Raw genomic sequence first — 9810 nt, forward strand, 5'->3', positions numbered from 1 at the left:
TATGATAAAGAAATTAAATCTACTGTTTCCGATTTCACTTTGAGATCAGTCTGAATTTTTTATTCAATATGAAGACGTACATAAACAACAATGAATTTATATAAAACATGTAATGTGGCTTTGCCTCAACAAGATATGTGAATGCATAATTTCCTCAGAGAATATCATCAATCATCGCATAGCATCTCAAATGTTATTCTGGCTATTCTGAAATGCAAAAGCATATGTTTTTGCAAAAATTAATCTCATAACTTCAATGGAAACACTACTATTTTCATTAAGTAAAGACTTCATCTTTGTCTGTTTCTCACAAAAAACAATCATATGATTTCAGAGGACTTGGAATATAGCGCATGAATCGTATGGACCACTTTTATGATAATTTAACTTTTATTTAGACTTGAAAGCTCTAGTCCCCATTAATTGTTATTGCATATAAAATATTGACCAGTACTTCTTAAAAACGTATCCTTTTACATTCCATAGAAGAAAGAAAGTAAAACAGGCTTGAAAAAAATTACTACTCTTCCCTACAGTAACTATACATCCTAAACATTTCCTACACTACCGGTCAAACGTTTTGAAACACTTACTCACTATTTTTTGTTTTTTAGATTTTAGAATAATAATAAAGTCATTAAAACTATGGAATAACATAAATTGAACTATGGGAATTTTGTTGTGACTAAACAAAATCAAAAATAAATCAAAACTGTGTTATATTTTAGGATCTTCAAAGTAGTCACCCGTTGCCTAGAATTTGCAGAAATGTACTCTTGACATTTTCTCAAGCAACTTCTTGAGGTAAGGAGTTTCCATCTATGTTGGGCACTTATTGGATGCTTTTCTTTATTATTAAGTCATCAATTTAAAAAAAAAAATTATTATTAAATTTTAGTTTTATAATGCAATAAATTAATATGTTGTCACAATTATATTTTTGTCTACAAAACTAATTTCAAATATTTAAGCAAATGTCTTCATATCAAAATATTTTTAAGATCATGAGAAACATTTCAGTCAAGTGTTTCAAAACATTTGACCATTTGTATTGTATAGTGATTCACAACTTCTCTTTGCTCTATTTAGCTTATTGAACTGTTGTTGTCCACATAATTCTCCCTCCCAAGGATAAACTGTTCCTTTGTTAGACAATGTAAGTAAATACTGTCAGAGGAACACAGAATACTGAACCAAGGCAGGAGTCAAGACCGGCTTAAAAAGTGCAGGCTGCATGTGGAGGGATTACATAACTGTGTGTGTGTGTGTGTGTGTGTGTTAGGCTGGAAGGGATACTCTCGTCAGGAGAGCCTGTGTTTCCTCTGCTGTCACTTTGACTCTATTGTGGGCTCAGGGCTTTGGAGATGGTGACGTGGCAGTGACCGGGGTCTTGGCATGCCCAGTGCACACTGCGGTTCCGCTCTGCGTGTCTGTGTGGGCAGAGTTGCAGGCCAAATATGGCCGCAGTGCAGTGTCGTGTGACAGTGTGGCTGCCAAGCTGGGGGAAGTGTGTGTGTGTGCGAGGGGCATGCTAGACTGGTGTTTGATTGGTGCGTGCCATTCCAGTCTGCTGCAGCTATTAACACACACCTCACTTATTTGATGCCTTTCCACAGCTGTTGCCACACCATTTCTCTGGGGCGAATTTGCATTCAGCGCAAAAACCTTAATCTTTTTCACTAACTACCAAGAACTCAGTTTAATCATGTGCTCTCTTTGCTGGGATTGCACTGCACCATGTGTATTTTAATCATTTAAATCGCATTTAGTTCTTTGTTATGTTTTTACAGCACAACAAACAGGCTTATTAAGGATAAAGAGAGTGCTTTTTGTCTGGCGCTTTCAGTTTTGCTAGTCATCCTGGTAAAAAGGCAGTAAACAGAATTTTATTTAAAAGAGATGTTTATGCACATTTCTATAGATTAAGGCAGCGGTAATTCATCACATGATGATCTAATGTTGAAGAAGAGTGTTATGATCAGGTAAATATCCAGACACCATGGAGTTGAGCGTACTTTTGGCTTTTAAAAGAGAGAATTTAGGTGCCTGGATTGCAGTGGTAGAATGAAGCTGTACAATCTCAGTAAAGTGTACCAGATCGACGGTAGTCTGCGGTATTCTTTAACAAAGTGTTGGGTAAATTACTTCTGAAATGTATCTGATACTGATTACAAAAAACATGACTCAAACTGTAATTAGTACATAATATAATCTTTTAGATCACACATTTTTGGTGATCTAATCTGAATACTTGTGGATTCTATTCATTCATTTCTAATTTATTAAGTACCAATAAATACACCTTTCACATTTTAAAAGGTAATGCATTCTAATTAATAAATATCTTGTTTTGTAATCTGTTTACATGATGCAGATTACATGTAATCCATTACTACCCAACACTGTTAACACATTGCAAACAGTGAATTGAATACACAAATTTGTGGGCGTTTTGCAACTGTTATCCAATTTGCATAATTTATCTAGTGCAACGTATTATGACGATGCAGACAGCATGTGCAAATGCATGATGCTATCAGTGGGAGCAATTCATTCTTAGTGAATTCCCCCATCTGTCTTTAACTATGCAATTGCCTCTTTCCTAATCCATTTCTCTCTCTCTCTCTCTCTCTCTCTCTCTCTCTCTCTCTCTCTCTCTCTCTCTCTCTCTCTCTCTCATTGTTCCATCACTGTTTTATTTACACCTGCCACCTATTTTTAAGTATGTCTTCTTGTAGCATACTCCCTTTTTGTCTTTGGATTATTATGTATACATTCTTTTTCTCTCTCTTTGTCCTTGTACACCCTCACTGCACGAACGTTACACACAAAGATATTATTTCATTGTCGTTTTCCAGAAACATTGCATGGACAACACGTTAAACATCAAATAAAATATTTGTGTACAAAATAAACACGTTTCTCTGTTCTAATAAGTCAAAGTCAAAGTTAAAAGAATTCCAAACCCATATGGTTTTCTTTTCTTACAATGGAAACAAAGGAGAAGTAATGAACAATCTCCAAACTGCTCTTTCCCACACAAAGAAAGCATATAGCGACCAGGGGCTATAAAGCAGAGCAAGAAGCTAACTACTTTGAAGCTATTTAAAGAAGAATAGATTTGTAGATATATGCAGTAACAATCAGATGATATAATTTATTTCTACAATCAGTTCAAATCAATCATGGTTTTTGTAATCAAAGTTTTATCCTGGTATTTGTAGTAAAACCATAGTAACCACACAATGAAAAATTATAACAATAAGAATGTTATAAAACCATGGTTACTATGTGGATATTACAGTATTACTGTACTAAGACAATGGTAAATTGTATCAAAAAAAATTGGTTACTTGGTTACTACAATATTATTAAAGTAAAACTATAGTATGGTACAATAGTATGGTCATTTTCATAAAGGTTAAACAAATGGTGACACCAATAAATTGAAAATACATTTTTAATTAATATACTCTAATAAACTAAAAAAACACTCTTTATATACCTGAATTGAAATATAGTGATAACAGCAAAACTACAGTAAATATTTAGCTTCAAAAAAGAAGGCAAAGTCCCTTTAAGGCTGTGCAGGGCTCAAGTGAATCATTTCATTTACATGAAACATTGAGAAAAAAACGAATCTGAAATCCCCATGCTAATTATAAGAAAACCGCTTATTTTAACCTGTTTATTCACATGAACTGTCTGAAAGAAGCGATTATCAAAATGGTTTGATTTTCCCAGCACAGAGCTATAGAGAACAGTTTACAGTAGGTGAATGTGTTTGATTATTTCCCCGGCTTCAATGCTGCGTTCCCTATACAATGTGACAAATGTAGTGTAGCTACAGTGCTACTCATTAAAAATGTTGAAAAGCTACACTACTGTGAAAATAGCTATGTTACTGTCATGCACGCTACTGAAAAATACAGTTAAGTTAGTAGCGTTGCTACTTTTAGTTAACTACTAACCAGGGTTTTTTAATATACTTTAAAGGAGCTATTTTGTCATTGGACACCAAGTAATGGCATGGCATGGAATTTTTTATTTTTTTTATTCCCTATTTGAGTTCCAAGAAATAAAATATAACAGCTTACAGGTTTGGAATGACATGACGATAAGTAAATAATGACAGTAAATAATTAGTTTTCATTTTCTCTCTCTCTCTCTCTCTCTCTCTCTCTCTCTCTCTCTCTCTCTCTCTCTCTCTGTAGGGTGTACAACCCATCTCCTCTTCATTTGTTACTCTTGAAGACATGAGCTGGCAGAGCATGCATCCTCGACCCCAGCCGTTCTGCATACAGGGGCTGTTTCTCTCTCATGGGTTTGTCAAGTAGAGGTCATTAGTATCTGAAGGCACAGTGCATGTGTCATTACTGAACTCACAATAATTTCACTGCTACACGTGCAGTTTTTATTGATTGCCTTGATGTGCTATTGAACGCTTGAAAGGTGCAAGCTTTAAAAAGCACCTCAATGCTAATGTTGGTTATTGAAATGATAATCTAAAGTGATTTCTCAGCGGCAAATGTACGCATCTCAGAGGCGTGCTACTTTCTCTGTATTCCAGATGTACAATTGCATGAATTAATAACGATACTAATCAAAGGTGATTATGGTGACCTTTAATGCGACAGTGGGAATTCAGATGATGTATGCGGCTGCAGGTGGTGAGGCTAACCATTATGACATGGCGTGTGGGAGGGGCTTGTCGTGATCTCTGCTCCACTCTTAGGAAGTGACGCTCTCTCACCCATCTGTCCACACAATAATCCCTGTAGTGTTTAGTGATATTACTGCTTGGTTTATCACCGTGGCAACAGGCCCTCAATCCCAACTCTGTACTGCAACCATGAGACTGGGGGCAGTGAAGGGTGTGGGCACACGCGTGCACACACACACACACACACACAGGTTGGTGCAGCTATCATTATGAGGACTCTCCATAGACAATGATTTTTATACTGTACGAACTATAGATTCTATCCCCTAACCCTAAAACGAACCCTACCCCTAAACCTAACCCTCACAAAAAACTTTCTGCATTTTTACATTTTCAATAAAATGTCGTTTAGTATGTTTTTTAGGTGATTTGAATTATGGGGACAATAGATATGTCCTCATAAACCACATTTATAGCATAATACCCTTGTAACTACCAGTTTGTAACCTAAAAAATGTCCTTGTAAACCACTTAAACCTGCCCACACACACACACATCATGTTGTGAACATTCCATTGACTTTCATTGTTTTTATACTGAGATAATGATGTGTTCAAGATATTTTCTATTGCATTAAGACATTATTTAGTGTATTTATTAAAGGAATGTTCCAGGTTCAGTACAAGTTAACAATTGACAGCTTTTGTTGATTTTGTTGATTACTTGTCCCTCATCACATGTATAATGTTTATGTCCTGTGACTATTCTCAACAAACAATTTGATTCCCCAAACGTTCTGGGAAAGCTAAGTTGGTTCCCAGAACAAACCTGAGCCTTTAGACAAACCTAAGACTTTACCTCAGACATTAACAGACATTAATATGCAGATATTGTAAGTGTAAGTTATTCCAAACAAACAATGACTTCAGCACAGTCAAGTTTTTTTGAAATCAGAAATGTATCGATAGACATTGAAATCAGACAAACATTCAATTAACCTTGAAGCTACAGTAAGCAGTGACATGCACAGAACGGGGGCAGCAGGGGCATGAGCCTCTTTCATTCACATATCTAAAGGTGCCCTTCTGGTCATCCAGAAAATGGGAGAAATTGTAATCATTTAATTAAAATAGTTCAATAAAACCAAATTAAAATCTCATAATAATCTCACAATAACTGTAAATTAAAGAAATGAAAGAAGATTCTCCCTATGCCCAACTCACTCCGAGGTGCAGAGCCCTTGAATTGAGTACTCTGAAGGGAACATGGCATTACTATATGAATGTGCCCTTCATCTTGTGGAAGGGCCCACTGTCATTTGGAATGAGCTTTCAAGTGGCAACCCCTCCCGTAGCAGTGCCCTTTAAGGGAGCAAATATGCCGTTTTGAATTTGATCCATAACATCGAAGTAACATGGCCTCATGGAAGCATCTGCTGTTTTTTTATTCTGTTTGTGTTTCATGAAGTTATGAAAGGTGAAAGGTGACAAAAGATATACGTTTATAGCTTATAAACTCTAAAAGCTTTTTTCTCCAGGCCATTGATATTAATGTGATATGTGAGTAAAATAATATGTTGTGTATTCTACTCATGAACTTTCTGATTTCTGAAAGTATATTTGACAGTATGTGTACAGCAAATAATCTTATTTCATTAGTTATGTAAACGTAACACTTCTAACGTGTAAGCAAATTAAAGAGCATCTGGTAAAAGTTGGTTGTCTTTGAAACAACACCCATTTTGTGTTATTCAGGCGAGTAGTTATTAATTAATTTGACGATTTCTTTATCTGCACAGAACGTCAAAAAGTATTTCAAAACATATAATTTATATTATTATTTAAACAAACTCAAGAGTAGGCATACAGTATGTTCCTCATTTATTTTCTGCCTACAATGCAGGCAAACTGAATAATAAATATGTAATAAAATTTTAACAAGTTCACATGGCCTACTTTGAACCAATTTTGGATGCTACAATAATTTAACAAATACTTTTGAATCCAGACATTACATTGCTTTTGTTTATTTATGAATCATATAGTTAGCATTTTGGCTGTGTACTCACAGAACGAATACTGCCATCAACTGAAGGAGCTGTCTAATTCAGTCAAAGCCAGTTTGGTTTTTGTTCAAACTAATTGTTATGAAGGGTGTGGAAGCAGGACAAGACGGACAAGAGGTGCGGATCCAAACGCGGTTTTATTGGGATTAACACATAAGAAATAAAAGGTAAACACAAATGAAAGTCCACGATGGGAAAACAGGAAACTAAAACACAATGAAACAGATTTAACACAGTGAAACAAAACTAAGAACTCGGGTAAGGAACACAGACCAGGCTTGACAACATTCAAGAAACGAACAACGATTGACAGAGACTAAACAAAGAACCAGGGTTTAAATACACAGACAAAGTGGAGACTGAATGAGACACAGGTGAAAACAATGATGAGTGCAGGCAGTGAGGGAGGCCGAGAATTGTGGGAAATGTAGTTTTAGACAAAACACGGGGTGGACAACAAGGAAAACGTGACATGGAGCGTCAGCGGTGATGGGTGAAATGGAAAACACGGAGCAGACAAGGAAACATGACATGAACGTGAATAGTGAGACACAGAACACAGGGTAGACAACAGAGGAACGTGACACTAATAGACTAATCACTATCATGGTATTACCATTTTTGGACATGTAGGCTACCATGATAACCATCCAAAACCAAGGTCAGAGTGGAAGCAGCAGAGATTAAATGATAAAGTGAGGGAGCAGAGATGAGAAAAGTGTAAAGATTGATGAGACAAAAAAAATACATTAGAGCCCTATAACAAAAAGACACTGTGCATTACCAGGGTAATACCATAGTACTGAATGATTATATTTGTAACGTTGGGTTATTGAGCATGAAAAGTCAATTTCTCGCAACATCATATTGGAGGTTGACAACACAGCGTGACACATGTTACCCAAGTCAATACCGAATGGATGGCTAGGCTTAAATGGGAGAGGTTTCGCCTGTGAATCGATGTCAGAGTACGAGGGATAAGAAAAAGTGTCAGAGAAGCATCCACGCTTTCTAGCTGACTTGGGACCTGTGCGAGAATGGCTAGCCATACCCAAAATAATAAGAGTAACAGTGTTAGTGTAACAAACAATACATACACATTCACACATACTCAGTTGATGGTCTTGGCTGGGAATCAGGTTCCATCTCATCCTCCATCTCTTCCTGGTCAGCATCTTCCTACAGTAGTTCCTGGTCCAGAAGATCTTTCTCCTGTGTGCTCATGCCCTAATGAGCCATGTCCTCCTCTGCTATAAAGCTGCCTTCTCCTCTTGAGGGTGCTGAGCAGGGTGCCATAGTCTCTATCCATCTCTACAACAGAAAAAAAGTACAACAATTGGTAGCCAGCAGTGTGTTCTTCACAAATCCGTACACTGAATAGTCTAACCAGTATGTCCAACTGCAGACAGCCCTCTCATACTTTCCTTGTGAACAGAAAGCTTCACACAATTTAAAATCATGTCTGTGTGATGGATGGGTAAGGCTATCTGCTAAATTATAGAAATATATCTACCATTTTTTATTACATGGGAAAATTAACAAGCTATATAATTTATCTTACTAGCAGGCCAGTTTCTAGGCATGTCTGAACAGTGTCAAAAAAGAAAAAGGCTGAACAGAGTCTGCTCTCTGCCTCACATTAGTTCAGGTGGATTTTTCACAAGTGACAAAATTGGCCAAAAAAGTTATTGATATTAAGCTAAAAATGTTCATAATATTGCTAGCTAATGTTTATGTAGCAAGTTTCACAGAAATTTGCTTAAAATTAGAGGCTTGCTGCCAGTCCAATGAACACCGATTATCATGTCATTTTTTCAGAAATAACTAGCATTACTCCAACAAATAAATGCTTCGAAATAAAACTTTATTTTCAATAGACAATATTGACAACAAATGTTAAATAACTTGTCTTACCTCACAGTTTTCAATTTGAAGCAGTAAGTCCAACAGTGGAGGGAATCTCCTGGGATATCCTCTCTGGCTCCACCCAGGCAAATGGAGGATTTCGATGATGATGATACATTTATTATTCATGCCCAGTAACTCCTTAACCAATCATACAGTATGTGCCTTTATCTTGAGTATCTGACAGTTTTCAGAAATAAAATCGGTGATTGGATGGCGAAGATATTGAGACAGGAACTATGGGAACAATTGTTCCCAAATTTGAATGCTCTGGCTGGTAAGGGATAAAGGGTGACTCCTGGTGCTCAAAGACAGATGAGGAGGGTAGGATGACGCAGAGGGTGAGGAAGGATCCAAGGAAGATGATCAGGAGGCCTGGGAGGTGGCCACAGGACAGGTACTGGGTCAGGAGGCCTGGGAGTTGGCCACAGGACAGGGACAGAGCTGAGCTGTAGGAGACACAGAGGGTGGAGCCAAGGAAGGGTCAAAGAAGGCAGGTTGAGCCAAAAGAGGCTCAATGAAGGCAGGTTGAGCCAAGAGAGGCTCAACAAGGACAGGCGGAGCCTGGAGAGGTTTGACGAAGGCATGCAGAGCAGTGGAAGACTTAGAGGGTGGAGCCATGGAAGACTAAGATGGCAGAGCCATGGAAGACTCAGAGGGTGGAGCCATTGAAGGCGGAGCCATTGAAGACTCGAGGGGCGAAGCCATGGAAGGCGGAGCCATGAGGTGCTCAAGGGGTGAAGCCATGGATGGCAGAGCCATGGGAGGCTCGAGGGGCAAAGCCATCGAGCATGGCCAGAGCCTGGGGAACAACCTTCGTGATCGTGAGCATGGGCAGAGACGGTGCAACGACCTCCATGGTCGTGAACATGGGCAGAGACTAGGGAACAACCTCCGTGGTCGTGAGCACTGGCAGAGACTGGGGAATGATCTCCATGGTCGTGAACATGGACAAAGACTAGGGAACAACCTCCGTGGTCGTGAGCACTGGCAGAGACTGGGGAATGATCTCCATGGTCGTGAACATGGACAGAGACTTGGGAACGACCTCCGTGGTCGTGAGCACTGGCAGAGACTGGAGAGAAGGTGTCTTATTACTTTTCCTTTTACTCCTCTTCCAGCCAGCAGGGAGCATGTTTACGGATGGTTGAGGTTAAAGGCATTATCTCTGGGACGG

Source organism: Xyrauchen texanus, chromosome 38, assembly GCF_025860055.1.
Source record: "Xyrauchen texanus isolate HMW12.3.18 chromosome 38, RBS_HiC_50CHRs, whole genome shotgun sequence".
Lineage (NCBI taxonomy): Eukaryota > Metazoa > Chordata > Actinopteri > Cypriniformes > Catostomidae > Xyrauchen > Xyrauchen texanus.